At 43.9% G+C, this 10,000-nt stretch overlaps 1 long non-coding RNA gene across 1 annotated transcript in view; it reads right to left on the reverse strand.

Moving 5' to 3' along the window:
- Positions 1-4,754, reverse strand: part of LOC138267501 (uncharacterized) — a 41,955-nt gene extending 37,201 nt beyond the window's left edge. Inside the window, exon 1 of the long non-coding RNA XR_011199816.1 lies at positions 4,675-4,754. This is a non-coding gene — a long non-coding RNA (uncharacterized lncRNA). The remainder of the gene's footprint in view (positions 1-4,674) is intronic.
- Positions 4,755-10,000: the final 5,246 nt, after the last annotated feature.

The following is a 10,000-nucleotide window of genomic DNA, read 5'->3' on the forward strand; positions in this document are numbered from 1 at the left end:
TCGACGAGGGCACACACATAACGTCCATTGATTTTTACAGTCTGCTTGAACTTGTGGTTACCCTTCCCTGTACATAGGACCCTACGCCTTGTAACCCCTATTTCCATCGGCTCACCTCCTTCGTGTTTCTGAGGACACATACGGGCGATATGTCCCCATTCCCCGCAGTGGTAACATTGGGGTCCCTGTACAGGGGGGCCTTCCGGTATTCTACGGGAAACTGTATTGTCCAGTGGATTCTTTGGGAGGGTTTTTATAGGTGGCAAGACAGGTTTTATGTTGGGCCGTGGTGGTATATTTCTTATGTCGGTGGAGCGGTGATACGCGCAGGCCAAATCAATTGCCGTGTTAGTGTCTACTTTTGGATGCTGCCGTATCCAGTGTTTTGTGGCTAAGGGTAGAGCATCCAAGTATTGTTCCAGTATAATTATTTGTATCACTTCTTCACGGCTATCGCCAATAGGCCCCAACCATTTTAAGGCCAAATCTTTTACCCGGAAATAAAATGTACGGGGGTCCTCATTTGGTCCCCACTTGACCTTGCGGAATTTCACCCGGTAGTATTCAGTATCATGCCCGACACGTTCCAAAATACTGGATTTTATATCCTTGTAGGGTGTGAGACCTCCGGGATTAGCAGCCTGATAGGCTGCTTGTAAGAGGCCAGTCAGTAACGGAGCAACATATTGTCCCCAGCGTTCTTCAGGCCATTGAGCTGACGACGCCACCCTTTCAAAGTTAGTAAAGAAAGACTCTGGGTCTTCCCCCTCTTGATATTTCTGCAATACTGAGCTGGGAACGTTCGGGTGGACTTTACTAGCGGCAATGGTCTCGGTTAATCTTTTCATGGCCGTTTCGTGTACCAGCTGGTTATTTGCAAGAATGGTGGCCTGGCTTTTCAAGGCCGATTGTAAAGCTTCTCTGTCCTCTTTTGCTTCCCGCTGGTGAGCCTCCCATACCAGCTGCAAATGTCTTTGTCCTTCTGCTAACTGTTTGATCATATCCTCGAGGGAAGGGTTGTCACTCATTGTGTACCCTGTTCGGTTGTCGTAGGGCCCCTAAGGATCCCCCTTCTGACACCACTGTGACAGACCGAACAAGATGAGGACAACTGAAGCAAGAAGTTGTGGTGCTCAGGTAAGTGTTTTATTGTTCTCTAAACAAAAGGATAAATCAAGTGAGAGTCCGTTCTGCTGTTACTCTTAGTCTCTTGTGAAGTTCTTTTTTGGAAATGATGTATCTCTTCTCTTTAGGTGGAGGCACTGTCAGTCTCTCGGACGTCCCATGTGGATATCAGGAAAAGAAATAAAGAAAACGAGGGTAAGTGGGACGTTTAAGAGATACGTCTTTCTTATTAAATTTATCGGGCTGGGGTAGACAACAAAGGGAGGGGGGTGGTGTCTGTGTGGAACAGAGGGAAGTGCTTATTAATAATTTTACTAGCGTGTTATTGTGTCCCTAGTGCTTCTTTGTGCCCTCCCACCTCTTTCCCCATTCACCCTCTACCCCCTCCCTAGTTCCCTTCCCCAGTCCCCTTCCCTGCCGTGTGCCCTTTACTGGCCCAGAAGGACCGTACCTTCGTAAGCCACGACCCTCCGGGGCCGTGGCTGGCGTTGAGGGGGTCCTCCCTGAGGTAGGTTTCAACAGGGCTTCCTGGCTCCAGTTCTCCGTCTTCCAGGTGGTGTTCCCTCTCTTGGTCTCTCGTCGCGCTTGGGGTCGGATCCCTTGCCTTGGTCTTCCTCCGTTCTTCGTCGTCTCCGTCTTCCTCCACCTCGTCTCCGTCACCTTCCTCCTCCTCCTTCTCTCTCCCCTTCCTTGCCGGCTCCACCGGCTTTTCATCGCCGACCTCCTTCCCTGGCCAATCCGTGGCCGGGAAACCTATCCAGGTTTCCCTGGCAACGTCCTGACGCCGGCCTCCATCGGGACGCGTCTCCCCGGTAACAGGGAGACGCGGAGATGACGTGTTGGAGGAGTCCGATACGTCATCTCCGGCCTCCCGTCTCGCGGTGATCGGGTTTACCCCGTCACAGTAGATATAATCACAAAATTGAGGTCAGAGGAAACTGAAGTTTGTTTTTGGATGGAGAAGATTCTGTTATTACTGGAGTCTATTACATTTGTGCTGAGAATGCATATTTCAGGTTGCCCAAGAGATGGCAAGGGGTATGTTATTAGGTGTAGTTTTCCTGAAAATATACCATGTGGAGCATTTCAATGATCCTTTATGGGAAGTGAATTCTAGACCTAAACAAGGTGCGAGTGCTGGAGAAGCAGTAGGAGACATTTTTGGTGTGATGATTCCATCTGTAGTTGTGATTTTAAATGACATGAAGATTAGAAAGTTGTCTATTATAGTGTATAAACTGTCCACCAGTACAGCAGGAGCTTTACTGGTTGTAGATTATGAAATGGTAGCTATGAAATCCATGGTTTTGCATAATCATCTTGTGTTAGACATTCTTCTCGCCAAGGAGGGCAGAGTCTGAATGATGTTGAAGGTTGAGCAGTGCTGTACCTACATACCTGACAAGGGCAAGCATTTGAAGGCATATATTAAGAGCATTTCATATTTGAAGGAAGGAGTTAGAAGCAACACTTGGGAATCGACTGGAAATGGATTTGTTGCAGTTGGCAAATGGTTTGGAAACTTGAGAAGTGGAATAGTGGGTTACGTTTTGAGACCTCTTGTGATAATTGCTCTGGGTACGATATTTCTAGTTGTGATCTTAAAGGTGTATAAGAAGATACGGGTATGGAGGGAAGTGAAAAGGAAGAGAGAAGACATAGAGTTGGAGTAGAGTACGTGTAGATATTATGATGAGATAAAACATCTGGAGGAGACTAGACGAAAATATATGAAACCTCTGAGGTTTTGATTGGTCCATCTGATAAGAGTCTTGTCTTGATTGTGATGGCTTGATTCGCCATCAGAAGGGGGATTGGAGCAGTGTAATTTTGGCTTCACCCCTACACGTTACAGAAGCAATACAAATGTGTAACCAACATCAAATACTCTGTGTGCCTTAAACTTATAAATGTAAAGTGCAGCATCAAAACATATTATTGGAGGTGTTTTCATTCTAGAAACTAGAGTTTATCTATACATGTGTCCTAATGTTTAACTTTAACATGAAGATCTGTGGCTCTTTTTCATATTTATACTTGTATGTCGATATATTGCATTTATAGAATGCACATTATATATGTAATCATGGATTCATTTATTTATGTTTTGCTTTTATTCTGACATTTTGCGTGTACCTATAACTGTGTAATCGAAGTGCACATTGACAATGATTAACAAAAGTTAGCTCAAATACACAATTTTTCTGTGCGCTGCATGTTTCTTCTTTTGCACATTTATGATTTCTTAGTTAGAGAAAGGAGTATTGTGTATTAGAGATAGATGGGACTGAGAAGCGAAATCTTGGCAAGACCAGGACTTTTTCAGGAGCAAAAGAAGCCTCCTCTTCATCGCGTATCTGGAACGAAGATGCACAAGGTTAAACTGGTCATTCAGGTTCTGTGGAATGGGAAATTCAACAAATGTTATAGATGCAGTCTGAGAGAAAAATAAATAATTGGTGGTTTTGGTGACATAAATAGAGATATGAATGGTCTTGGAACCTTCCACTTTAAGTTAGTGTTCACACTGTTAGAGTTACAGCGGATTACTTTGGACTTTGAGGGGTACAGATCTCTCTATAGTGTGTAGCTTTATGTTCACACTGATTTCCCTTTTTATAGAAGGTTTCTACAGGAGTCTTTATGATGCTGACACCTACCTTGCTTTATTCCTGAATCCCTTGAGACTTTATTCTGTACTTTCCAATTTTTGCTTAAAATTTGAATTAGATGACTGCAGATTTGTTCGTCTTGAGGAGGAATAATCTGAATTCATTCAAGCAATGTCAATTTCTGTTTCTTAGTATTTGTATTGCTGTGACTGTAGTTTCTGTATGCCTTATACTATTGAGACTGGATTTATTATGGTGTTTCAGCTGGCCAGTTCTGATACTGTTTATTTATCATTTGATTTTGATATGTGTCTATATTGGAGAGATTACTAATTTGTAATAAACTTACTAAACTTTCCATATTGATACCTTGTCCTCATTGTGTGGCCAATGGGTTTCACAAAGTTTAAATTGAAAGTCTGTTACTAACTCCTTTGCCCACCGGTCTACTGCAAGGTCCATTGGATGGAAACTACTTTCCACTTCCATGCTTGCTCTTACAGTAGGATTTTCGTCTGATGGCTGAGTTAGGGCCAAAGCTCCGCAACTACTCACATTGTATAAAATCAATAATTTTCCTGGGTGAAATATGATGTTTTCAGATCATAAACAGAAATTCTGAGATGTACAAATGCCCACTGTTCCCAAACTCAGTACCTTGTATACATTTCAGAAATATATAGGTTTCTTTCACTCCCATGTTTCAATCTTTATATTTTACCATATAAATTGCTGTATAGTGGGTACACAAAGAAAAATCATTGCAAGGTATGGCTCATTGTTTTTGCAAATCGTTCATCATGACAAAATGTTGTCACATATGGATGGTTTTTCATATTCATTTTCATATTTTTTTAATTTCAACAGTTTGTTTCTTTGGGAACACCATGAGGCATCTACACAAAAGCCCCATTGCTGAATTCAGAACTTTCTCTACCTTTCAGAAATGTTTAGCTTTCCAGATTCTCCTGTGGGTTACACACCTTTTTCCACCACAAACTGCAAGTAGCTTGAATCTGCAAAAAATAGGAAAAATAGATTACCTCTTAGAAAAATACAGGGGTGGCTCCTCCATTAGGGCAGAGGAGCGTTGCATCCCCCACTCCTCCCGTCCCCCCGCCAGCAGCTGAAACTGCAACCCTTTCACCACGAAGGGATAATAAACTAGGTTTATTATCCCCTTGTGGTGTAAGGGGCGGGGCATTGGGGATGACAGCCACAGAGGGGAGTGCTGGAGGGCACAGAGCACTCCACTCCGAGCGCATGTGTGTTTGGCCGGCTGTCTCGAGACAGCCAAACACACATGCACAGTAGGTTCTTTCCAGGCGGCAACACTGTTGCCGGGCTGGGGAGAACCTGCACAAGCTCCCAGTCTGCCTGGGAGCACCCTGGCTGGGTGCTACCAGCCAATCCTGCTGCTGCTCTGAGCAGCATCAGGACTGACCGCAGGGTGGGCTAGGAGCCTGTGACTGCAGCCAGAGCGGCGAGGCACAGAGGAACGGCGGCAACAGAGGAGGTACGTTTTTTTTTTCTTTATTTCTTAATTTTTTTTATTAAATGTCTCTGCGCCCTCTCCCTCCCTTCCCTGCGTGCCGTCCCGCCCCTTTAAATAGGAGCGAGCCGTGACTGGAAAAATGCAAAAACTCTGGTAAAGAAATTGTTTTTCACACAACTGTGCTTCTTCCTGAAAGCTGGGAAAATGGTGATCCTAGCACAGCAAACCTTTCATTGATATCATTTTTGGAAAATGACAACATAAGCTTTCTTCCACAGCACTTTTTCCCCTAATTATGTTTATTTTAGCTATTTTCTTGGTTACCTACAGGGGAATACCCAATCCTGGTTACCTTTAGAATCCTCAGTCTTTGGGGGAAAAAGACATATATTGGGCATGGATACCTTATGTGGAAAAAGTTATTAAGGCATAAGCACGAACTACCCCAAAAAATAAACAAGTATTGGCAAACCCAATAGGTCTTACCTTTGAAAAGGCTATTGGTTGTGCCAATGTGTTTTAGCCATATTGTACATCAGTGTGACTACTGTTCAGCATGGCTAAAGGTTAGTGGTGTAGAGGAAAATAGCGCGGAGTGTCGTAGAGTGGAATGGCGATGAGTGTTGTAGAGTGGAGTGACAAAGAGTGTTGTTTAATGGAGTGGGATAGTGTGGAGTTGTGTAGAGTGGCAAACACTGTAGTGGCATAGAGTAGAGTGGACTGGTGTAGAGTGCATTGGCGTAGAGTGTTACAGAGTATAGTGGCGTAGAGTGCAGTAGCATTGAGTGCAGTGGCATTGAATTCAGCGGCGTACAATGAAGTGTGGTAGAATGCACTGGCGTAGATTAGAGTGGTGGAGTGGTGCAGAGTACAGTGGCACAGAGAAGAGTGGTGCAGAGCAGAGAAGAGTGGTGCAGAGTAGAGTTGCGTACAGTGCAGTAGTCTAGAGTGGTGCAGAGTGTAGTGCCCTAGATTTGAGTAATGCAGAGGGCAGTGGCACAGAGTGGAGTCAAGTGGCATAGAGTGCAGTGGCGTAGAGTGCAAAGTAGAGCCAAGTGACATAGATGCAGTGGCGTAGAATGGTGTTGAGTAGCATAGAGTGATGCAAAGTAGAGTGCAGTGGTATAGAGTGGAGTAGCGTAGAGTGGAGTAGTGCAGAGTAGAGCGCATAGAGTTCAGTGGCAGAGAATGCAGTCTTGTAGAGTAGAGTATCAGAGTGCATTGGCATACAGTACAATAATGCAGAGTAGAGTGCAGTGGCGAGGAGTGCAGTGACGGATTGCAGTTGTGTAGAGTGCAGTGGTTAAGAGTAGAGTAGCATAGAGTGCAGTGTCATAGAGTGGTTTGGCACAGAGTGGAGTAGAGTGGCATAGAATGCAGTGGTGCAAAGCAGATTGTTTCAGAGTTGAGTGAAGTGGCATAGAGTGGAGTGATTCACGGTAGAGTGCAGTTGCGTAGAATGGCTTAGAGTGCAATGGCATAGAGTAAAGTAGAATAGAGTGCAGCGGCATGGAGTGCAGTGGTGCAGAGTAGATTAGAGTATTGTACAGTGGATTGGTGTAGAGTGCAGGGGCATAGAGTTGAGTGTTACAGAGTAAAGTGCATTGGTGTAGAGTGTATTGGCGTAGAGTGCAGTGTTGCAGAGTGGCGTAGAGTACAGTGACCTAGACTGGAGTTGTGCAGAGTAGATTGGTGTGGCCTAGACTGGAATGGTGTAGAGTGCAGTGGTGAAGAGTGTAGTGGTGTAGTGTAGAGTGTAGAGTGGTGAAGAGTGCATTGGCATAGAGTAGAGTAGTACAGGGTAGAGTAGAGAGGCACAGCGTGAAGTGGCATAGAGTGGAGTGGTGCAGAGTAGAGTGGTGTGGAGTAGTGTAAAGTGGAGTGGTATAGAGTAGAGTGCAGTGGTGTGGAGTGGTGGAGAATGGAGTATTCATTGTGTGGTAGCACACTGCTATTGCAGACAACACGTTTTCAATTGAAATTACCATTACATTTGCACAGACATGTAATTTCACTAATAAAACTCTACATTGCACAGACGAAAATGTGTGAAAATTGCTTCACCTAGTGCAATTATTTGTTTTAATCATATTAAAGTATTTGTTTCCAACACACTTCAGAAATCACAAAAAATGTGCTTCATTTGTGTTACTAATTCTCATGTTTTCTGAAATACTTACACAGTTCATTTAAATGTCCTGTGTCAGAAAAAAAAGCTCTTGCCTACCCCTAGTATCCAGCAAGATTGTCACAGAAATTCTCTCACTTTGGAGTCAAAGAAAGAAAAGTAAACAAGCGCCTCGGAAGACAATGCCTGACATTTCACCTTGGTCTTTGAATGCATAGCAAATGTGACAAGAATAGAACAAGATTTACAGACCTGTTTACAGAAAGGGAGTACTCAGAAGGATAGTGTAAATATGATTTGGGCAAGGGAAGGTACGAACTGAAGCTGGACAGCCTAAAACAAATAAAGCCAGCAGATGGAAAGCAAGAAAATGTGTTCCAGACCACAAGGCCAATGGCAAGCAACGGGCAGAATGCATTCCTAGGTCAGCTTTCTGAATGTCCCCAAATAGCTACCAGTTGCAATGTCTGGTGGGCTGCGACATAAAAAGGACTCAGCACCCTGGGTGGAAAAGCCTCAGCAGCTAAGGAGTTAAGCCAATCCTATCTTAGTGTATTTTCGGTAAAGGAATACTCACATTCCCTGAGTGGCCAAGGTTGCAGATTTCCAAATGGAGGCAGTTGCTGTGGCTGTGCCTTGTCCATTTTTATGTACATATATATTTTTTAGTACGTTACGCCGACCACATGTATTTTAACGGGGTGGCTCCATGCCATTAGAACCATGCGCAGGTTATTGACGCCATTCACCTCCTACGATGCTGTGTTTGCAAAACGTATATTGCACGTGAGGCACTTGGGCGTCATGTGCTACGCATGCGCAGCTTGGTGCAGGCATCCCTGGAAATGAGCCATGTGTGGTTTTGCGCTACACACTTAAACCATCTGTGCACCTGCCCACGAGTCAGGTGGAAACCTCGCACGATGCAGTAGCAGAATTCACACTGGGCACAGGAAACGTGAGGGTTAGTTAATCCATCACACTTCCGTTCCTCAGTTGGAGAAAAGAGAAAGACATATTCAGAGCGTGACCAGAGTCTTTCAAATGATTGAAATGTTTTTCTGCGCGTCTGTCGGTTTGCAAACCTGCACCACACGGTGTATGCTGGAAAGGAGAGTGCTGCATTGCAGGGCCATCTGAACGAATAGCGAAGGCCCTGAGTACTGCACACAATGGGGGTGGAAGGAGGAGGGGTGCTTTTGGGGTACATAAGTATTCCCGAGCACTGTTTGTCTTTCATGTTTACCAAAATCCCCTATCGAGTGACCCAAAACAATATTTGATAAAACATGGAGCCATTTGATCCTGCGTTAAAACTAATGTATTGTACCGGTAAAGTAGAGTGTTCTCAGACACCCAATGGAATGACGTGTAGCATTGGAGGTCTGTGACATAACAGGTAGTACGTGAAATTACAGTCTGCACGGCCTATGACATCACAGGCAGTGACCTGAAAGACAACTATAATTGCCATAGACAGTAAATTAAACATTTAGCAGTGTGTTACATCACAACGGCTAAGTGGAATGATATTTAATTTAGCATCGTTTGTCGGTGACACCACAGACCTAGTATATTACATTCTGCTCGCCGGCAAACATGGTTTGTCATGGCATTTTTTCATGTAATTTTGTTGTAGAAATAAGGTAATTAACTAAAATCACAATTGAAATGGTTACATTTGTACAGGAAGGTAAGATCACTTTGAAGAGACTTTGTGACGATTAGAGGGTTTTACCCCTATTGTAAGTCATTGTGACATGCATAGTGTGAGACCGTAAACAATATTTTCTGTAGATATTGCTCTACTGTGCCAATAACGTGGGATGTGACCTTTAATTTGTAGTAATAACTGTTTGAATGCACACGTATTAGATGAGGTGCCGTAAATAACACGTCTTATTGAGCTCTATGTTGATAGGCGTGTGGCACTATGTTTATTTGACCCCACACGATGAAGATGAAATGCAACAGATTCGGTGACAATAATATTTCCTCCACCATTAGCTCGTTTTTAAAGCGTGTGCGAAAATTATTCGCGTTAGTGTGTATAAACAATGCTATGATGATGAAATATAGCTGAATTCTGAAAACGGTGCCATGAGGACCATCTCTTGTGTTAACATTACAATCGCCTACTTTTTCTAGTGTATCTCAATAGTAACTGAAGTGTATGGCACTGCCCTATTTATCCAGTAGATGGGGCTAGACTCATAATCAAGTATGTGCTATTGGGAGGAGGATAATAGTAAATACTTATTAGCACTATAAAAAGGCGAGCATGGGTTGTTGCAAAATTGGTGCGCTGAAGTGAGCAGGGTAACTGAGTGGGTGGTAGGGATACAGGGTAGATTCAAAGTGGTGGGTGTCCATATTTGCCCCCGTCTGGTTGAAGGATTGAGCACATTGACTATTCAGCTGGCATCAGACAAGCAGAGGTGGGCGGTGCTTTAAGGGTGGTGAGGTTTCACTGAAAGAGCGCGAGAACCCAAATTAAAACGGAGAGCCTCAGTTACACCTATTCGAAACACAAAACATATAGGCGATGCAACAGTTACACGTCTTCACACAAACACAAGTGAAGTGCAGATCAGCTACAGGCAAACTCACACAGACGTCATACTGTGTAAACCTTTTACA

Source organism: Pleurodeles waltl, chromosome 12 (genome assembly GCF_031143425.1).
Source record: "Pleurodeles waltl isolate 20211129_DDA chromosome 12, aPleWal1.hap1.20221129, whole genome shotgun sequence".
Lineage (NCBI taxonomy): Eukaryota > Metazoa > Chordata > Amphibia > Caudata > Salamandridae > Pleurodeles > Pleurodeles waltl.